This window comes from Vulpes lagopus, chromosome 12 (assembly GCF_018345385.1).
Source record: "Vulpes lagopus strain Blue_001 chromosome 12, ASM1834538v1, whole genome shotgun sequence".
Classification (NCBI taxonomy): Eukaryota; Metazoa; Chordata; class Mammalia; order Carnivora; family Canidae; genus Vulpes; species Vulpes lagopus.
This window is the reverse complement of record NC_054835.1, coordinates 84,593,365-84,616,526: the sequence shown is the minus strand read 5'-3', so window position 1 is coordinate 84,616,526 and position 23,162 is coordinate 84,593,365.

Sequence of the window (23,162 nt, the reverse complement as noted above, 5' to 3'; positions counted from 1 at the left end):
AGATTCTCCAGGGACCTCTGGGACCTCATCCAGTCCTCAGGGATGCGGGAGATATCCTGGCAGTGGTCTGACAAGGCCTGGAGGTGGAAGCAGTTGGTCTCCCTCTGGAACAGAGACAGTGTGGTAAAGCCCTGAAGCCCTGTAGCCCTTAGCTACACTGCCCTCCGGCCTCAAGACCCTCTGATTGTGGGCGATTTACCTACTCTCTCTGGACTCCTATTTTTCCTCTGCAAAAGAGCAAGTAATGCCTGCCTTACAGGTTGGTTAAGAGTGCTAAATGTGTTAATGTTTGTAAAGTATCAGCAAGTATTGTGTTATATAAATATTTGTTAAGTAAAATAGAACTAGTGTTTTAAGACCTTACTAGTATGGGTTGAATATGCCCTCCATAAATTCAAATATTGAAGCTCTATATCCCATTGTGATGATGTATTAGGACATGGGGCCTTTGAGGGGTAATAAAGTCTCAGTGGGGTCATGAAGGTGGGAGTCTCAGAATGGAATTAAGTTCTTTTATAAGAGGAGACACCCAGAGGGCCTGATGTCATGTGAGGGTACAGCAAGAACTTACCTGTCTGCAAACCAGGAAGGGGGTTCTCAACCAGATACTGACTCTGCAGATACCTTGATCTTAGATTTCCCAGCCTTCAGAACAAATAAAAATAAATGTTTATTATTTAAGCCAGCCAATGATGGTATTTTGTTTTAGCAGCCTGAACTGATGAAGACGCTTGAACAAGAACACTCTGCGGTGAATCTTTATGTAAATAGGGGGGAAAATATTTTGTCTTTTAAAATTGTCAGCATCAGGAATTGTGAAAGGAGGGTGCATCTATATTCTTTAGAGATCTTAGAATATATTTTTAAAATCCAGTGTTGGTTTGAAATTTTAGTTTCCAATATAAAATGGGAATAAGAGTAAAAATTCTCCCTAATTCATTTATGGGAAAGTATTTCAGTGATGACTATTTCTATGCCTTGGGCATTAACAGCTGGCTGCTCAAACAATAGAAAGTATTAGCTGTAATGATTCCCAGACCCAACCCAAAGTATTGACGTTAGCAAATATTCAGGAAGAGTAGAATTTCAACTTACTTAAAGTAGCGGCCAAAAGGATGAGACATTCACGAATTAACCCATTATCTGTGGAATTATCTACGATTATCCTAAGACTTGTTTGATCTGAATTACGGACTTTCAGAAGTAGAAAGGTATTTTTTCCTTTCCTAATGTACCATTTTCTGTTATTTAATTCATTTACTTCAGCCCATACTAACTTTCAGAAAATTTTAAGAGCGCCAGTGTTATAGAGCCCACCATGATAAACAAATTGCTTCTTGGTTTAAAATGTGCTGAATGCTACTTTTATGTGTGCAAGCTGTAAATCCATGCAATCACTAACCCAATGAAGTTATCTCTAAAATATATATTCAGTTTACTAAAACCGATTTTACCTTGTAATTGTTACTGTATCTTTCAGACTTGACTTATTACAATACATTGTAATAAGCCCGCAAAACCTTGGGTTGCTCTTCTGTGCTGAGCACTGATCTTGTTAATGGGCCAGCAAGAATGAATGATGTGGCTCCACTTTATCCTAGCTCGCCTTTGGAGCTTTGCTGGCATAATTGCCACCCACCTCCCTCCCATTTCCTAACAGCTTTAGTTTGTTGTATAATGGTTATGCTCTGAAGGGAGAAGATCAAGATGCTTGAGCATGTCACTAGATCCCAAGATCGTCTATCTTGTTGTCTAAGTTGTACATCTGTGCTAACTTCCCCTTCCAATCTCTCCTACATCTGTTGTTTCTACATCTGTCCGGCACCCATTGTTCCTTAAAACAGAACCCTCATTTTCCTTCGGAAATCTTCATCTCTGCCTTTATCAATCAATCTACATGATCAAGGTTAGATGACTTCACTTTTGAGCTCAAGAGGGGAGTTTGGGACCCTATGGCAGTGGATGTCTCTCCTGTGTGCCCGTGGCCTTGCCCAGGCCACTCTGGGTTCTGAGTGGAGCCTGTGATTTAAGATTGGCCAAGTCAGAGAAGACACCAGTTGTGCTGGAACAAAGGGAATTGAGAGGCTCTTGTTTCTTTCTGGGATTGCTAAACTGGTAAAATAGAAGCCTGGAGACTTGCCAGTGCTTGGGGGAGCCTGCCTGAGAGCGGAGCTGTCACAGAGGAAGGCAGAGGCCCACAGGCCTATGGTTATTTGGGGCATTGTTGGAGCAACGGAATCTAGCTTTGCCCAACCTAATCCACTGACTTCATTGTGAGATAACAGTTGATTTTTTTTTTTCCTTATAAAGCTAATTTGAGTCATGTTGCCATTACTTATAATAAAAGTCCTGAAAAATCCATCTCTCTCTCATCTTGCTGCTAAAATTATTTAATATAGGTTGATTTCTTCATTTTTAAATCCTTCCCTTTCTCCATCTTTTCATTTATAAGTTAGCATTTATGAATTTGGAATCAAGCTAGGTCCCAGGAATACAATAAAGTAAGATGCATTGTACTACCACCAAATTTTCAGTCTAATAGGAGAAGTAGACATATAAATAAATAGAATATTATGAAGTGGACTGGTAAATGACATGATATAGTATGCCCAGGATACGATAGAAATGTGGAAATGGAACCCCTAGCATTGTTTCTCAATGGAGTGGGCTGAATTCTCAGAGATCTTTGGAGAAATCTCTCTAGGGAAAGTGTGCCTCCAAACTGAGTCTGAAAGGATGCGTTTTCCCAAGTGAATGGGGAGATTAAGGGTGGGCAAAACATTCTAGAAGGAGATAACAAAACACACAGCATCATAGAGGCTAGAATGAGCACTGTGTCTACTGGGAGCACCCGGCAATTTATACATCTGGAGTTTCACCTGTGAGGCAGGGAGAGGGGAGTGATGGAGGCAGGACCCCGTCAATGAAGGCTGTGTGTAGACCCTACTTGTTCAGAAACCAGTTCAGATGTTACCTCCATTGAAATGGTTTTAAATCCATCTGAAGGTGTTTCCATGACTGTGTGCACAAATTCGCCATTTACTAAGTGGGGTGAGGTGCAGAGTGAATAGAAGTCATAGGTATGGTAGGAAATGAGGAGATTAAATGTGGATATTAATTCAATAGGCCTTTACCATGCACTCATGGTGTATAACGTGCTGACAGGTTTTATAAGAGATGTACAATTGGTAAATGCCAGACTCTTGACCTGACATTCTTTAATATCTTTATACTCTTTATATTTAATGTTCCCTTAATTAACTTCTATTGTTGCTGCACATATAGTGAAGATCCCGATGATTCGAGCAACTCACAATTATTTAAAATCATTTTGAGTTACGCTAAGAGACAGTAAAAATATATTGATTTGGGACAGTTTTTAAAGGATTTTTAACAATGCTCTAAAGTAGTTTTTCACCTCGATTTTCTTAAAACTGATTTCTAAATGTTTATGATAATCATCCTGATTAGGTAAATACTGCTGTGATCATGTAATGCAACACGAAGAAATGGTGGTATGACACATTTATAAAAGGGAAGTAAACACAGGAAATGTTTACTTCCCCACGGAAATAGTTTATGTTATAACAAGACCTTTTTGAAGAATAAAGACATGATGACTTTGGCATTATGGAAGCAAAATTTAGGAAGTTGATAGACGACTGTATAAACAACTAAGAAAAGAGTCATACAGAGTGCTATGTATTGACTAGAAGAATTACGAACAAAGAATAAAAAAACTTGATTTTTAAATGTTTTCCATAGGACATTTCTTCAACATTTTTCACTATACCTTCATATATTTTTCACCAGAAATACTTTGATTTTTGTTTTTATTCTTCTTGACTCTGTTTGTGCATGCATTTTTTATAGAGGCATGCAGAGATGTGCATACATATATATGATTGCTTACAAGTAGTTGAAACCTTACTAAACCTACATAAGAAACAAAACAAAACAAACCTTGTATGCCAGGGTGGTGGTGGTATTTAGTATTTTTTTGGTATAAACAGCAGGCCAAAAGGCAGTCAACTGTTGGCCTGGGCAGGAAATAGCAAGTTATTACATGGGGCTGGAACTGAGAAATAGAAATCCAGGGATAGAGCTTATTCTGTTATTCATGGACCATGCAATCTCTCATTATGGTGTTTCTCTCGGTGTCTACTTCATATTTTGTCTATTCTGTGTCCCACTAGCTTAGTCAAACTAAATGTTTGTATTCCTTCTAAGATCTTGAAAAATAGTCCTTATAGGATTATTATGAAAAGCAAATCAGTTTGCATATATAAAACTTGCCAGAAAGCAAATTCTATATAAAATATTGTTAAATAAAGAAAAAATAATAAAATAATGAAATAATTAAAATTTAAAATATCTTTTAAAAATAAAGTGGGTAAGTTGTGCGAAAATGTGTACTTCCATAGTTAAGGTTAAGTAATCAGTACTATTGACTGCTTATATTTAGCAAGTGGGGTCAGGGTGGGGTTAACATCTTTTAATACCAAGGAAGTAGAAGGAGAAAAAAGGTAAAGATCTATAGATATTGAAGATGAAGAGAGGTAAGTTTAGGGATCATCATAGTAAAGTGTGAGGACAGGACATTTCTTGAGTGGCCAGGGCTAAAGGCAGGACTGGATATTTAATGGAAGTGATGAGGATCTGGAACCATAGTTTGTGGAAGTCCCAAGATAGTTCAATTTAAAGAACAAAAGCATTGTAAAATATCAGAAAAGCTCACCTAGAACCAGAAAGCATTAAATTTCCCTGATACCAACTCACATTTCATTTCTTCAGCAATATTTTGTAGCTCAGGGACAAAACAGAAAGACAATGGAAGTAAGATTAACCTGATATGAACCATGTAGAGAGTAACTTGCAGAGATGACTAACTACTGAGCCCAGGCTGAGCTGGAAGATGAATGAAGCAGGATAAAATGTGAGAAACTGAAAAGAAATGATGGTGATGGGATTTTTTAGGGATTTTCAGTCCCCATGGAATGCTGAGCATGTCTAATAGAAGTTTGAAAGTGGGAAAGTTAGAAGGACAAAACCTTGTGATCTCAGAACAGCCTTTTACCATCTATAATCTTGTGGCATTGTTCTGAATGTGATGATGTCAAAGGCAAAGTTCCACCTGTGGATGATGAGCTAGTGCCATCTGAATGTTCTGAAGTAGAGGAGGTTACAGAATCATGAGATCCCATTATGACAGATGGGTGGAAAATAAGGAAGAAAAGGGGAGGGAGGATGGCTTGGTTTTGTATCACATCTGATACACTCTACATTTACTATGTACTTATACAACTAAATATCATTTAGTGAGGACATTTTGTGTTATTCTTGGTTAGTTTGCTTATCCCAGCAATAAAAAAATCCTTATCCAAAACTTTTATAGTAATCACATTTTTCTTCTCCCTGTGGTTAAGATTTGAAAAATAGTTTCTAGCATTTATTGTGGTTGGCATTTTCTAGAATGTAGATACACTAGAGGGGATAAGGTTTGCTCCTCAGAGGAACAAATCAGAAGGACAAACAAATAATTATAATAGATTTTGGAGTTAGAGCTGATGGAAATTGGGATATGGTACTTTGGAATCACAGAGTAAAAGACAAATTACCCAATACTATTCATAATTAAGACTTGATAGTCCTAACCCTGTTTAGGTTTGGTGACTCCTTTTGCTTTCAAGCTTTACTGCCACCCACATAAAACTGGACGCTGGTATACTGCTACAGTCTGACTCAGTGAAGAAATAAATAATGAACATGATAACATAGTATGTTTATTTCTTCTTATTTTTTTTCACCAAAGAGAAAGTTAAGACCAAATCTCAAACATCAGGCACTCTGTATACTTCATAGTATTATAAACATAGTGGTTGACAAGCTTTGCAGGATTTTTTAGTTGATTTTTTTGAAAATGTGATTTATATTCATTGTGCTACATTTTTCTGTCATGACTGTAGCACCCTAGCTTTGGGTTGTGGTTCTGTTGAAGAAAAAAAACCTTGCTTGCTGGTGGTGTACCAGTGGGCTGCTTACTGGCTCAGGGATGTGGTCATTGCTGCTTGAAAACATGGATTCTGGGAGTGAGCATCAAGGGAAGAGAAGGAGAGTAATATTTCTTAGGCCCCAATTCTAAATCGGATGCTGTGTGAGCTCTTTATAATGTCCTTTTAATTATTTCAAGAATACTATGGAGTTGATATTATTATTCTCATTTTATAGACAAGAAAGATCTTAAAAGTGGAGTTAAAAGTAAAACTCAAGACCTTCTAACTTAGAAGCCCACTGACTCAAAGTGAGTCTTTCGTCTGCACAAAGAAAGAATCTATTGGAAAGAAGGAGACTATGTAATTGTCTATTGAGTGTATTTAATTTAATAAACCTTCTTAGAAAACATTGCACTTTTATTTATTTTTTTTAAAGTTTACTTATAAGCCTTTTTTTCTAGCTTATTTTTTTATTTCTTAGTGATCTCTACAACCAACATGGGGCTGGAACTCATGACCCTGAGGTCAAGAGTTGCATGCTCTTCTGACTGAGCCAGCCAGGCATCCTGAAAACAATGCATTTTTAAATGCTCAGTCTAGTCTGTACTAGGAACCAAATAGAAATGTTGGGGCAATGACAACTACTAGCCTCCAGAGTTTCAGCAGCCCAGAGATTCTCCTACTTATCATGCCATCTCAACTCCAAATACTTTGCCCCATGGAGTGCCCAGAGACTTCCAACACTAGGTTAAGATCTTAAAATCCTATAATCTGGGATGTCTTGGTAGCTCCGCAGTTGAGCATCTGCCTTTAGATCAGGTCATGATCAACGGGTCCCGGGACTGAGTCCCACATCTGGCTCCCTGCATGGAGCCTGCTTCTCCTTCTGTGTCTCCCTCTGTCTCTGTCTCTGTCTCTGTCTTCTCTGTGTGTCTCTCATGAATAAATAAATAAAATCTTTAAAAAATAAATAAAGTCCTACAAATCTGGAGGGGGATGATAACTAGGGTGTGCAAAGGGCCTAGCCAGCTTAAGGATTCTACCTCTACTGGCTCTTCTAACATCCTGGACCACACTAACAAGGATATTGACTCTACATGGACTGTCAAAGCTTGCCTCTGTTATTAAGAGACTATAGTGATGCTTTTAAATTATAAGTCATGATGCATTAGTAGGTTGTAGAATCAATCCTGTGGGTTGTAGCTAGTATTTGAAAATATAATGGAATTAAATATAATAGGATAGAATAAAAGTACCATAATGCATCATATATAATTAGTTTGTCTTATATCATGAAACTTTTGTTCTTTATACATGAGTAACTGTAAAACTAAATCTTCAATGCACAAAATATAGGAAATGGACCTCCACAAGCAAAAATATCCCTTCAATAGTTCTATTTCATTAATCCAGGTTGTGTCTATACTAGTTCTCAGTTTGTAGATACTATTTGCTAAGAATTTTCAGTCAGAAAAAAAAAAAAAGTTGAAGTAATGCCACCTTAATTTCATCACTCCCTGAAAGGTTGCATAACAGGGAGCTACAGTAAATTACAATACAACCTGTGCTTTTCCCGACAGAAATGCCAGCTTTAGATGTTCTTGCTGATAAGGTGACAGCCTTACAATGCTCTCAGCAGAGTTAGTCCAAAACAAAGAGTAACATGAGCAGAACATATTTCGGTCTTTTGGCCTGTTGGGTCATACTTACTGATTGCTATACCCAATTAAAGATGTTTGTGGCAAGCATCAGAAGAGAAATAAAGAAAAAAGTAAAACCATGACACCTTACTACTTGTACCCCACTTCCTCTTATGTTAACTTTTTAAAAAATTTGTTGAAGTACTTCCATTTCAATTTCAACACTTTTTGCTCATTTTCACTGAAATATCTGAGCTAAATATCTTACCCACCAGACTATGATAGTACAAAGAATAGTGATAATAATAACATAACAATCATAATTATTAATAATCACTAACATTTAGTAAAAATGCACCATTTTATATGTTTTCATATATGACATGGGACTGAGATTGTGTATGTGTGTGTATGTGTGTGTGTGTGTGTGTTTATGTGTAAAATCTCCATATAGTAGACCTAAGAAATTATTCAAAATACATCCATTTCAAAGATTAGGAAAAGAAGGCATGTATGCCATCCTTATAAATTTGGACCTTACACTGGGGGAAAAAGAGAAACCTTGAATGTTTGTACATAGATGAGTGATACCATTATATATGTATTTTAGCAAGATGCTTCTTGTGGCATTGAAGTGAAATGCTAAGAGGAAAACACAAAATGGGGGCAAAGCTCTTCAAGAAATGATTGTCTACTGTCTCCAGTATATCTCTGCCCTACCCCACAGATATATTCCCCCTACACAGAATGATAAGATCTTCTTTAAATACGCAATGATTTTTCAGACTGAGGATGTTTGTTTCTCTCTTTTTAAAGTTCTGTTCTTCCCTTGATGACTTGTAAATTACAATCCTTTTCTCAAGATCAAGCTCATGTGTTGGTTCCTTTATGAAGCAATTACTTCCATATTATTTGCCGGTACAAATAGCATAATATATAAAAAGACTAGGAGTTGGGAATCAGCCAGATTTTCTCTGCCTCTTATATGCGTGACCTTGAACAAGTTTCTTAAGGGTTGTTGTGGTTGCTTCCTCAGTTGTAAAATGAAAATAATATTCTACCTTGAAGAGTTATTGGGAAGACTAGCTATAATCACTGGCATCTAATAAGTACTTACATGATGGTACCATTCTATTTATTTAAAATACTTTATTTATTAATTTTAGAAGAGCTAAGAGAGAAAATGAATAAATGAATAGGAGGAGGGATAAGGAGGGGGGGGCGAGAGAGAGAGAGAGAGAGAATTTCAAGCAGACTCCTCATTGAACTTGGAGCCTGACCAAGTGAGATGATGAACTTGGAGCCTGACCAAGTGAGATGATGAACTTGGAGCCTGACCATCATGAGATGATGATCCGAGCCAAAATCAAGAGTTGGAGGCTTAACTGACTGAGCCAGTCAGGAGCCCCAGCGCTGATACCATTAAAGATTATGCTTTTTCAAAATCACCCAGAGTGAATCACTCTCTTCTCCATCTTCTTATGGCATATTCTTTCTAATCTACACAAACATCTGACACATTAGATTGAATTATATTAGCCCATGAGCAGGGGCAGAGGCTCATTTTGAATCCCAGTATACAGCACAATGTCTGACACTGAGAGAGATGTCCTCCATAGACTCTTTGTTGAAATGAATCATGTGGACCTATCCTGGGGGTAGTGATAGAGAGAATGGGTAAATATCTGGAAATTTTATGGGCAGACCTATAGGACTTGATGATTCTAACACTGTCTAATCAGCAGGAGTAGTCTGATGCTCTGAATGAAAATCAAACTGATGAAACACAATAAGCTTCACTGAGCATTATGTTTATTTAGCTTTTAGAAAGAACATAGGACAAATTCAACATTGCATGTAAATGGCATTATGATCAGTGGATTGTGGGTTTTTTTATTTTATTTACATAGTTGACACTGACCAATTTGAAGCATAATATTTTGTGACTTAGGGGCACCTGGGTGGCTCAGTTATTGAGTATCTGCCTTTGGCTCAGGTTGTGATCCCAGGGTCTTGGGATCAAGTCCTGAATCGGGCTCCCTGCAGGGAGCCTGCTTCTTCTTCTGCCTATGTCTCTACCCCTCCCTCTGTGTCTCTCATGAATAAACAAACAAATAAATAAAATAAAAGATTTTATGACTTTTAACAAAAATGTACTTTTAAACTGTCATTATACATTTAAGGTTGTTATATTCTCTTGAATAGTTGACCTTTGATCATTACAAATTGAGTCCTTTTAGTCCTAGTAATATTTCTTGCTCTGAAATCTATAGGTCTATCCATCCAGTTTTATTTGATTACTGTTAATATTGTAAATCTTCAATCCTTTTACTTTTAAACTATTTGACTCTTCATATTTAAAGTGAGTTATTTTATAAAGCATATTTTTGGATTTTGCATTTTAAAATAGTCTGATAATCAAGATCTTTAATTTGGGTGTTTAGTCCATTTACATTTAATATGATTCTCAATATGATTGAGTTTATATTTACCATTGGGCTATTCTTTCTTATTTACCTCATCTGTTCTCTTTTCTTTTTACTTCCTTTAGAGCTTGCTGTCTTTTGGATTAATTAAATATTGCTATATTATTTCATTTTACCTCCTATTTTGCCTTATTAGCTATATCTCTTTCTTTTTATTGCTCTAGGATTTATCAATCTCTATCTTAGTATGATAACCTCACACATATAGTGAATAATCTTACAATAGTATAGTTCCATTTCCCTCCCCTTGCCTTTATGTATATTGTCATACATTTTACTTCTTCATATGTTATAACTCTACAATATGTTGCTGTTTTGCTTGAATAGTCAATTTTCTATTAGTAGACTTAAATAACAAATTTTATATTCAGGTACATGCTTCTTATTCCAGATGTTCATTCTTTGTACAAATCCAATTTTTTGTCTGGCATTACTTTACTTCTACTTGGAGGACTTCTTTTAGCATTACTGATCTGGTGATAGCTTTTTTTCATTTTCTTATATGTCTGAAAAAAATCTTTATTTCATCGTTTTTAAAAGTCTTTTTGAGTTTAGAATTTGAGATTAATGACTATCTTTCAGAATTGTAAAGATGTTATTTCATTGTCTTCTGGGCTGCATGGTCTCTGATGATAGGTCTGCTGTTATATTACCTTTGTTTTTCTCTTCATAGTGTATCTTTTTCTCCTCTGGTTGTTTTAAAATTTACTCTTTGTCACTTTTTATTTTGTACAATTTGATTATAATGTGTCTTGGTTTGTTTTTTCCTACTTGGAGGTTATTAGATTTCTTGATAGAAATTTTATCATATTTGGAATATTTTTTCTGGCTCTCTTTACTCCTCACCATTTTTTGTAATTGGTATTGCTATGTCTTCAAGTTCATGATTTTTTTTCATCCACAATGTTTAATCTGCTAGTAATTCATCCAGTGTTTTTTTTTTTTTTTTTTTTACTTCAGCTATTGTATTTTTAATTTCTAAATGTTTGTTTTGGCTGTTTTTTATTTTTTCCATTTCTGTCCTCATTATGCTCATCTTTTTTTTCTTGAAAAATAAATTATAAGGATGCCTGGTTGAGGGTCTTCCTTTGGCTCATGGTGTGATCCTGGGTCCTGGGATTGAGTCCTGCAGGTAGCCTGCTTCTCCCTCTGCTTGTCTTTGTCTCTCTTTCTATGTCTCTCATGAATAAATAAATAAAATCTTAAAAAAGAAACATGTATTATATTAATAATAACTGTTTTAACATCTTTGTCTACTAATTGATTATCTGTGCCATTCCTATGTCTTTCTCCTCTCCTATGGTGATAGTTTCTTGCTCCTCTGATTATTTAGTAATTTTTGATTGGATGTCAAATATTGTGAACTTTACGTCGGGAATGGGTTTTAAAATTATGTATTTGTATATTACTTTATACACTTGCTCTGGGATGCAATTACACTACATAGGATCAGTCTGATGCTTTCAAGGCTTGATTTTAAACTTTCTTAGCATGGATTCAGAATATCCTTTAAGCAAGGATTAATTTGCACTGAGGCAATACCGTTGTGAGAATTCTACCTCTGAGCCTAAGTTGTGCTTTGAATTCTTTAGAACAAATTTTAATGCCATAAAATAATAAATATGTTGATATTCTCTATTTATTATAGAACTTTATAATTATACATAAATTGTCATTGGAAACAAGTTGATAATCTTTGGATTACAGAAGAATTTCTTTAGTAATACGTTTATTTAGGGTGAAATTTCTTTCTGTCACGTTTGTATAGCTATTTTTCCTGTATCTTGCATGCATATCCATCATAAAAATATATGAAAAATGTGCAAATCTTTATGAGGTAAGGGGCAATTTGCTCTGGTGTATGCTTATGATAATAACAATTAAAACAAAGTCAAAGTCAGTGGTTACATTTTAAATTCTGAGCTGTCCTTATACAAAAAAAAATCACTTTTTACTGTCCTTCAAGTAATTTTTTTGAGTCTTCAAATATTAGACAGTGAGTCTGAATTTTGCTTTATAAAGTCAGGTGTTCAGGAACATTTAAAATTATTTTCTTTAAAACTGATTAAATTTGACCTTTTACCTTCATTCCACCATGGTGAAAATTATTTAATCTCATTTATTATTGTGGCTCCTTGACCATAATTCTTTGTAGTGCAGGAATTTATGCAAAACAAAACATCTAGGAGTGTCCCTCTGGGCTTTGGCTTAGGTTTATTTTCTATAACAGGACAAATATTGGCATGGTCATTTGAGATGCAGCACTGAGTTACTTTTTTCTGTTATCTTGCACAGCAATTGTTACTAAAGTTGGTAATACCAGGACTTACTAGTCTTTCAAGTACAGATTATAGCTATTCTTCTGTAGTCCTGTTGCTTTCCTGGAAAGAGAGAACTGAGAGAAGGAACAAAAGTGTTGATCATGGCAATATATAAACACTGTGACAACACTTTCCCTTCCCACTCTCCATCTCTGTGGTAGCTAGCATGAAACCAGGTGGAGATGAAGGGTTGATCATCAATTCAAAAAGAAGGTGAGAAAAAGAATAAAAGATTCAAGAATGGTGACTATAAAACAGAAAGTGGAATTGGAGGTAGCAAAAATGGTGGAATGGATCCACTTCTATATTCTAATGCCCTTCTTCTCCTATATATATATATTTTTTGCTTTATTTGGATGCTTGCTGAACTAATATACACCATGTGGGACATGGACTATACTGTCCCACACCCCTTCCACAGTAAAGATATAGTTCTAAGGTTATACACACATTAATCAATTGACTTATTTATTAAGGAGCAACCATGTTTCCAGGACTGGGTGATGCACTGAGATTCAGAAATCAAAACATCTATTCCTTCCTTCTCAAGAGCTATAGGGATGTCAACAGGCAATAATAACACAATACATATGCCAGATATTATGTATGCAAAGAAGTAAAGATAGAAAGGGGAGTAAAATACTGTCCTTATTCTTACAGGGCTTAAATTCTAAAAGATAGAATAGAAAAAGAAAAAAAAAAGTATAACAGGTAAATTCTACATGCCCTTAGACTTGGAGGAATAAGGGCCCTCTCTCCTTTGCCAAAGCATGAGAAGATCTCCCTATTACAAGCATAGGGAAAAGTAAAGGTACTGAAGAACATGTGAGCACCTCTGCCACAGGAGGAATCAGAGACCTGTGTGGGTATCAAATGACCTTTAACACTTTAAAGATCCTTAACCCTAAATATCTATTCTCTTGACTAACAAAATTTAGTTCCAAGGCTTAATGTCTCAAGCACTGGAGACACAAATAAATAATAAAGGGGTCAGTTAGGCTTTCTTCTAGTCTCTTCTGCCCTGGAACACCTATTAGGAGCTGGAAGTGTATTAAAGAAACAAAAAGAAAAACAACAACAACAACAACAAGCACAGAATATTTACAGGGGACTTGACTTAAGAAGTTTGGATGAAGTCAGGAGAGCCACGTACCCTTATGACCAATAATTTCCCTGTCCTCTCATTCAGAGATCAGTTAGAAAACTGTCAGAAATCCATCCACTGTAAGTTTTCTTATTCTCAGTGTCTAGATAGTTTATCATAGGCAACCCATTATAATGTATGAACATGATGTGAAATTCATGGTTCATTTCTGAATCTAAGTAATGTTTCAGGAATCTTATTAACAATTCAAATCACTACTTTATCAGAGTGAAGCCTCCACATTTAAGTTAATAATAAAATTATCTAAAGATAAATAATTCAAATAATATCTAATTTTGTAAGACTGTCTATAGAACACAAATTTCAATTATGAAAACTTAAGAATTAATTTTGCTAAACTGAATGTAGCCAGGAAAAATGGATTTTATACTATAAATTAATCATTAATTAATCATTAATCATAAAGTATGTAGGTCTGTATTTTGTGTGCATCCAAATATGGCTTTCATAATAACAAAATATCCAGATGTGTGGAGTAATTAAATTTAGTTATCTTCCATCTTTTGCTTACTTTACTCATATAAATTCAATAGTTTTACATATTTCTAAAATGTTATTAATATATATTTGTCAAGGTGTATTTGTCAAGGTAGGAAGGGTAGAACTATTCTTTTAACCTTTTGTTAGCTTGTTTACAAAATTTTAAACATTTAGGGATGTCTGCATGGCTCTATGGTTGAGTATCTGCCTTTGGCTCAGGGTGTGATACCAGGGTCCAGGGATCAAGTCCTGTATCAGGCTCCCTGTGAGGAGCCTGCTTCTCCTCTGCCTGTGTTTCTGTCCCTCTCTCTCTGTCTCTCTCATGAATAAATAAATAAATAAATAAATAAATAAATAAATAAATAATTTTTAAAAATTTAAACATTTAGAAAAATGTGGGTCGCTCTTTGAACTCTCCCTCAGGCCCTCACAACTGTTTTATGGGCCTGAGTGCATAGACATTGGAGGTGTGCATTTGCATTTGGGGAAGGAGGTTTTTTTTTTTTGTATTTTTTTAATTGGAGTTCAATTTGCCAACATATAGTATAACACCCAGTGCTCGTCCCATCAAGTGCTCCCCTCAGTGCCCGTCACCCAGTCACCCCATCCCCCTGCCCACCTCCCCTTCCACTACCTCTTGTTCATTTCCCAGAGTTAGGAGTCTCTCATGTTCTGTCTCCCCCTATGATATTACCCACTCATTATCTCTCCTTTGGGGAAGGAGTTTTGGAAAGGCACCCTAAAACACATAACTGTGAAATGAATTATGGAAAAAAAAGTATTTTTATAATGTATCTAAATTTGTGCTTATTTTGATAATCCCACAGAGAATTTATTGCTTTTTGGAAACAAGAATTATATATTTTCTTTTTAGATTTGCTACACATAGAGTTCATTTTCTAGTGCTTGGAATCCAATAGTGCTTAATAACTTAAAACAAATGTTCTTGGGAAGGAAGAGAAATGGAGTGTATATTAAAATTTTTAATGGTTAACACCTCAGATGGGGAAATCACGCTAAGGGATGAAGTGCATGTTTTTCTTCAAGTAGAATATCTTGACTGAATAATAAAATGCTATTTGAACTATAATCAATTTTGATAATATAGCATTATAAGGAAAAGCAAAGATACACCATCTTGTCTTCAGTGGTTCTTCAAACTATCCTTGAAAACTTGAGCAATGAGAGACAGGCCTATTTTTTCAGTGGTCGAAGAATCTAATTGATTCTATTAACTTGTGAGAGAGTTAACTTGGGCTTGTTTTAAGCAAATCTCTTTTCATTATGAAAGTAAAAACCACTAGTTACTTCCGTTTATTGAAGTACTTCAAGGTGTAGTAACTTCAACAGCAGGAAATTCATTTCTCAACTTCTTATTACTCAAGAGGCTTCAAATTCCTCATGCGTTAATAGCAGGACAATAATTGTCATTTCCTGGTGGAAGACTTTCACAGTTAGGGCAGAAATCTGAACAGGATACCTTGTCTTGGAATATGTTGTAGTTGACTGATCCTCATGTGAAATGCAGAGGGACACTATTAGGTAGGGAAGAATTTAGATTTTAGAGCAAGAATGTGGAGTCAGATGGTCTTGCCAAGTGCATCTTTGGTGCTTGATCTTTGGCCACAGCTTCTCTCTGACTGTTACAGGAAATGCTACTTCATGGTTTGAACAACTTGTCAGACTCATGGCTCAACAAACCAAGAATCAGCAAAATGAAATTTTGTTGTGCAATATGCATTACTTAGACCACACAGTATTGGGGAAAATCATAGGATTCAGTCTGCAGCCTCAGATTTGTCAGTCTTGAGTCCACTAAGAAGAACAGAAATAAAGTAAGAGGTGAAGCAGCCTAACTTTGGTCAGCTGCAAAGGGCAACAGGATGCCAGCCAACTCAAGGTCAGGCCATTTTTCCTCTTCCATTGAAATGGCAGACCCGTGACAAACTTAAACAAAATACAACATGGAAAATAATTTCTCAAAGACAATTTCTTTGTGCCAAATGTTTCCTGTTTTTTTTTTTTTTTTTGTCCTAGACTGTGAATAATATTAGCTTATTTTAGAGCCTAGCTCTTCCAATTTTCCTCCAAGCCAGAGCCAAGTAATGTTTATTTCACAGAAAGGCCAAGGCTTTACAAGTAGGGCTGGGAGTAAGGAGGTGGGGTGTGAGGCAAAGGGCAGGGTGAGAACACAGGGCGCTTTTCCTGCTACTCCATTTTATTCTCTCACTCTTCCTCCCACCTCAGAATGGTTAGAATTCACTAAAGGAGTAGCAGTTGTCATTAAAACCAGAGAACAGGGCAGCCCCAGTGGCTCAACGGTTTAGTGCCACCCTCAGCCCAGGGTGTGATCCTGGAAACCCAGGATCGAGTCCCACGTCAGGCTTCCTGCATGGAGCCTGCTTCTCCCTCTGCCTGTGTCTCTGCCTCTCTCTCTGCCTCTTATGAATAAATAAATAAAATCTTTAAAAACTAAAAAAATAAATAAAACCAGAGAACAGAGGTGCCTGGCACTTGGGTAAAACCAAAAAACATTTTATTCAAGCTCTCACTCAAAACACTCTTCTTGAGGCACAGGATATGCACGTTGATGCCTTAGAGTAAAACATAGTCATAGTTTCATTAGAAGAAGAACGTGGAAGAAGTTAAGTCTTCTGTAATCTTCCCAAGGGTCCTATAGGAGCTCATTCTTAGTCAGCGAGTGTTTCCCAGTGTCGTTTACAATCACTGCTGTGCTCAAATCAGCCCATGCCATTCCAAGGGCTGAGTGTTAACTTGTTGAAAACTCTGTTAATTTTTGGTAGTATAAAATTGACCATACAGGAAGTGTTTGCACCATGGAAATCAGCAAATGCTACAAATCTTGGCTTTATGTTTTGAAAGCTGCTTTCAAAAAACACACTACCACATATAATCCTTCTCCACTCTGTTTAAGTGCTCTCCTCGATTCCCTCCCTCTTCCCATAGCCTCTATCTGCTATCCAACTGCCCTCTGCTCAGATCTCTTGGACATTTTTTTCTCCTTTAGTTGGTTTTCTCTTTCATTCTTGATTTTTCTTGGGCTTCACTATTTAGAGAACTTGCAGGCACAGAGGATACTTAGGAGTTTGTTCTCACTGGACTGATAGAGAAAACTACTTTTTTTTTCTTCCCCAGAGGAGATATTTTGAGCATATTTAAATACATATGAAGGACATTTCTTTTCTTTAAATCTTTTTTAAAGCAACTTATTGGATTATGAATATAATGGCATTTTTGGATTTTCACCTTTATTAAGATATGATTGGTAAACAAAATTGTAAGATTTTTATTATTTTTAATTTTTGTTAAATTGTAAGATGTTTAAAGTGTGCATTGTGATGATTTGATATATGCATTGTGAAAAAGATTTCTCATATCTAGTTACATATTTATGACCTCACATATGTATCTTTTTTTATTTTGTGAGAGCATTTATATTCTAGTCCCTCAGTAAATCTTAGTTATATAGAGCAGAATGTTATCACTATGATCACTAGGTGATGTGTTAGATTCTCTGGACCTTTTCTTCTTCAAATATTCATCTGGTATAAAAATATTCTTTAGTTATTTTGATTACTTTTAAACATAAGAAAGACCACAAGACTAATTCCATTAATAGATTTAAGATTGAGTTTAGGATAAAACTTTAACTCTAAGTCTTCCAAAAATATATATGCATTATATAATATATGGCGAGTTTATTTATTTATTTATTTATTTATTTATTTATTTATTTATTTATATGGCGAGTAAGCAGTAGCTGTGGTTCAAACCCTAGGGAGAACTACCTTTTGTGTGTGCTGCTGTTGAGTACTGGGTAATGCCATGTAACTCCAAGTGAGGGGACAAGGGCTAATCTATGGAATACAGCAAAGGGCAAGATGCACATGAAACTGTTTTTTAAAAAAATCATTAATTAGGTAGATTCAGGTTTTGTAAGGCAATTATAGAGATGCTCTAAAAGAAAGAATACAAATTACAGTGTAAAAATAAAAATTTACTTTAAATAAGAAAAGTAATCATAATACATTTTAAATTTATAAAGCTGAAAAATACCACAAAGAGAAAATCCAGTAAAACAGAAAATGCTTATTATGTAACTGCTGACGATATCTCTAAAACACTTTGACGCTACATTTGTGGCTATAATACTTTTTACATCTTTTTCACCTAACAAGGGTATTTAAGATAATCATTTATACAAATAATAGAAATATAACTTTTTCTTTCTCTTAGGATGGTTGATCAAAATTTGTTTTCATTGTAGATCGTTGGATGCATGAAGCATGTGACTTCATGTATAGATATACTTACTATTTGTCATACTACTGCGGTTGCATGCTTTACAAGTACAAGAATTCCAATAGATTCTATGACACATGATTCCAGTCAAATAGAAAAAAAGATATGAAACATTTCTGACCATATACTCTACATTATTAAGATATTCCTGAAATGAGGGAGAGGGTTTATTTTGTCTAGGATTGATGTGAACTGAATCCTCTGGTGCAACTTTCCATTCTGATGACTGGAAGAATTTTCCCCAGACTAGCTCTGCCGCTGTGTATTTCAACCTTCTTTCTCCCATTCTTGCACCATTTTGGTGTTGTGTACCTTCATACCCATTCTCCACATCAGGAATCCAGGTGAGTAAGCCAGTGAGCAGAGGAATATTCCTAGAAGCTATTCTCATGCCAGGATGCCCAGTAAAAACAGAACCTTTTATAATATGATTACGAATAGTAAATATGTATCACTAAATCTGAACTAATTTCCTCATCTCAACTTCTGCTTAGCCAGTTATCAAAAGCACAACTACATCAACATTCTCCAATACAAAAAGTGTAAAGAAGGGAAGTGGGAGTGGGAAAAATAAGCAGTCTTAATCAATTTGTTTAAAACACAACAGTTAATTTTAAAAAATATGTCTTGCTAGGGCCCCTGCCAAGGCCTTGAAAAAAGGCTGACTTAGTGACTGGTCCTGGAGCTCAAGTTAAGTAGCTTCATGATACATCCATCTATGGTTGTGATAAAGTTCTCATCTATGTGAGTGATATCACTCCTTAAAAAGGATGTACAAATGTTTATCCTTATGTTTAGGGTAGTAACTGTGCCCCTAGTAACTGGTAACAGTGATAAATTTAAGAAGATTCTGTTGTACCGTGGTGTTTGGAACTACTCACATGGATTTCTATCTTTCTGGATCTCCACTCAAACCACTTTCACATTTACTACATGAAAATTTGCATGTTAAAATTTTAATTCATCATATTTTTAAACAAACCCTGATTTGGTTTCCTTTTTTGTAGTTCCTTAAAGCAAAATTAATGTGTTTTTTTTTAAATAGGTGACTTATGCTCAGAGGAACAATGCCCTATTACTCTTTATCTCTAGAGGCATCTGTGACAGAAATATTGGAGAAAGGGATTTTAAAGGGAGATTCTGAAATCCTTGGGAAATTCCACAAGTGGACAAGGCTTCATAGCCATGTGGACAAACGACATTGTCCAGGAATTTGTGAGTCATGCGTCAGGCATATGACATTGGAATGGGGTCAACAGAAGGAAACTGGCCTCAGACTCAGGAACTCTTGGCTGCTGAGCCAGAAGAACTTTGAAAGATTTCCTCTTTCAAAAGAATTGTCTTGAGTGTTCACTCTGTGTGAGGTGCTTGGGATTCAAATCTAGCTCCCATTGTTAAGGGGGAAAAACCCAAGAAGTCCCTTAGGAAATGGTGCAGTCAGCTCTTACAGTCAGAGAAGAGAATACCTTGAGATCTTAACCCATTTGGTAAGGTGGAGGTTGAAGGACTTTCAGGAACTTTCCAAGCCATAGTGCTATCTGGGTTGATTTTTTTTAAAGGGTTTTGTCATGCAAAGAAATGGAAAAGGTATCCTAAACCAAGAAAAGAATGTAAGCCAAGACTCAGAGGTATGAGAATTTAAAAGATTGAAGCTGAGGCTGGGAGAAGAGACAGATCCGAAGAGGAATCTGGAGAGTCTGGAAGAGGTCAAGTAAAGAAATAATTCCATCAGGGTGAGAATATAAACTGTATCCCAAAGACCACAGCAAGTGGGTGGACACTGGAGACTAAAGCTGGGAAAAGACATGAGCAGGGTCATATTTTAGAAAGTTCACTTAACAAAAGTGAGTGCGAGGGGAAAGCTTGAGGTTCAATCACTAAGGAGATTTCTGCAGTGATTCAGGTAATGAGGCGAAGTTATATGTTAGAATACTTCATAGATGCAAGTGAAGGTGGAAAAAGAAATGCTGATAGGGCAATCACTAAATAGAAGTGCTCACTGATATTATTTATTTATTTATTTATTTATTTGAGTGTGCTTGAGCGAGTAGGGTGGGGGATGGGGAGGGTGGGGCAGAGGGAGAGGAAGATAAGCAGACTCCCCGCTGAGTAGGGAGCCTGATGCGGGCCTCCTTCCCAGGACCCTGAGATAATATGAGCTGAAACCAAGAGCTGGATGCTTAACCAAGCGAGCCACCCAGGCTCCCCTAAGTACTGATGGATGTTAAGAAACACTGACAACACAACAGAAGGTGAAATACCCAGGACATAAAATTATAACGTACACACAGCACACAGGATTGAAATAAAATCTATCAGAACCTTAACAGCCTTCACCTCTGGATAGTGAGATGAGGGATAATTTTTACTTTCTTTTTCATACTTTACTATACTCAGAAGGAATCATATTTGTAATGTAGAACTATACCAGATGCTAAGAAGAAAAGGACAGGAGGAAGGGAGCAAAGGAAGGGAGAAAAGAGACAGATTTCAAAGCTGTGAAGATGTTCTCAACAGTGTATGAGAATTAAGAATGGTTCCATACAGAGACATAGAGTCATTTTATTCCTACAGGATCTTCTTTAACTTAACCTATTCTAGAAGTTTCTACCAGATGAGCATTATAGGCAATGGTACCCAGGGTGGATGTATAGCAGGTGGGGGAGCAAACATGGGATGGGAGCTGGGGTAGGAGAGTAATAAAGTTGTGTTCTCCTGACTATTGGCTTAGCTGTGAGTGCTGAGGAGGCCAGAGGGGTGTGAGTTGAGAATAGCAGCCCTTGAGACTGACTTCTTGGGTAGAAGCTGTCCTGCTGAGGTCAGAGCTGTGACTGGCTTCCCAGCTCTGCCGTCCCTGTTGAGCGCTTCTCTGACTCAGAGCACTCGATGCCTTGGTCGTTCACGTTTGTTGAGAATTTGAATGTGTTAGAACAAAACATTGTGGCCAAAATATCCATTCATTAGCTGTGTTGGCAGCTGCTTATTCTTTTCCGAGCTTTTAGAAAACGAACCATCATACCCATAATTATATTAATAATACTAGTGACAGTGATGATAAAAAAAAATGGGCAATACAATATATTTGCCAGAGGATCAGCATCGTCACTGAGTGTTCAAAGCTTCAAATTTGGGGGGTTGTTTCTTTCTAAGAAGAGCCAGTAAGTGGCCTGCAATTTTTTGCTGTAACTTCCCTTGTGAGAGCTGCCTGTGAGTAGGCGCAGGGTCTGTAGGGAGAGAGCAACGGATGGAAGCCCTCCCTTCTCCCTAGCAGTGCCCTGTCTCCTGTTCTTAAGGCTGCGTCTGCCTTAAGAACTCCACACTCACACCGAGGTCTCAGTTCATAAATCAGTTCCCTCCAGATGGTTGAAAGATCCCCTCCATGTACTCTCAGGGCCTCTGTACTTCCCCTATTACAACACTCTGCCCTGCATTTGACTCGGCCGTCTGGTCTTCCTGGATTGCAAGGTCTATAGAGAAAGAAATGAGATCTTATTCCTTTTGTATTCACAGCAAGTACCACAATGTCTGGCATATAACATGACGAAAAAGCTGAAAAAGCACTTACTAAATAATCAACAACCCTGATTTTATTAAGTGACGTTATGAAATTAATACAGAAACGATTAAATTCAGAAAAAACACAAAACTTAAAGACATGAAAAACAATACTTAAAACAATTGCTTTGGTTCATTAGTGAGCAGTTTAATATCAGTTTCATCCCTCTTCCCCTGAACACACAAGCACACACACACTCACACACCTTCTGTGAGCAGCTGCTTGCTGTTGTGTTAGGCTCTGGAGACAGGAAAGGTATTATCAAAATAAAGTATTTATTAATTACAACTACTGCAAGGGCCCTTGGACAGCGCTCATTACACCCAGAAACCGACATTCTTATAAAGCAAACAGAACGGCAGCAGGAACAGATTAAGGGAGTTTCATTCAGCAACTATTTTTTCCTCAAGTATAAATTGATACTTTAACGTCCTCTTTGCTAGGGTGCAAAATCCTTTTAACTATTACTTGTGCACATGAAAATACAGATCTTATTAGAAGAGGCACTGAGAAGTAATGCAACATCACACCAAAATATTGCTGCACATAATGAGTCTGATCACGAAGAAACACTAGACAAATCCAAACTGAGGAAACTCTGTTTCAGAATAAAGGAGATTAGATATTAAATATGACAACTAAATGCAATATGTGAGCTAAAATTTGAATCCTGATGTAGCTTCTTCATGTCTGCATATCTCTCTCTGTCCATCTATCCATTTATCCAGCTATCCAGCCCTCCATCCATGTGAAGAATATCATTGGGACAATGGTCATAAATTGAATAAAGTCTGTAGATTAAACAGACTTTAATTTATTTTTTATTGTTGTAACTCTGGTTATATAAGAAAATTATCTTGTTTTTAGGAAATCCTGGGAAATTGGGTGAAGAATTTTCTAGAATTTCTAGAATTTCTAGAATTTTCTAGAATTTTCCTGCCACTTCTCTTATTAAAGTTATTTAATCTTTAATAAGAGAAGCTTAAATAACTTTAATAAGCTTAAATAACTTTAAAGTTATTTCAAAATAAAATATTATAAAAATTAAGTATATAAATACAGATAATCAAGTTGAGAGATATGTATTGTAGACCTGAATGCTTGTGCCCCTCTTGTTCATATGTTGAACCTAATCCCCAGTGTGATGGTAGTTGGAGGTGGGGTCCTTGGGAAGTGATTAGGTCATGAGGATGGAGCT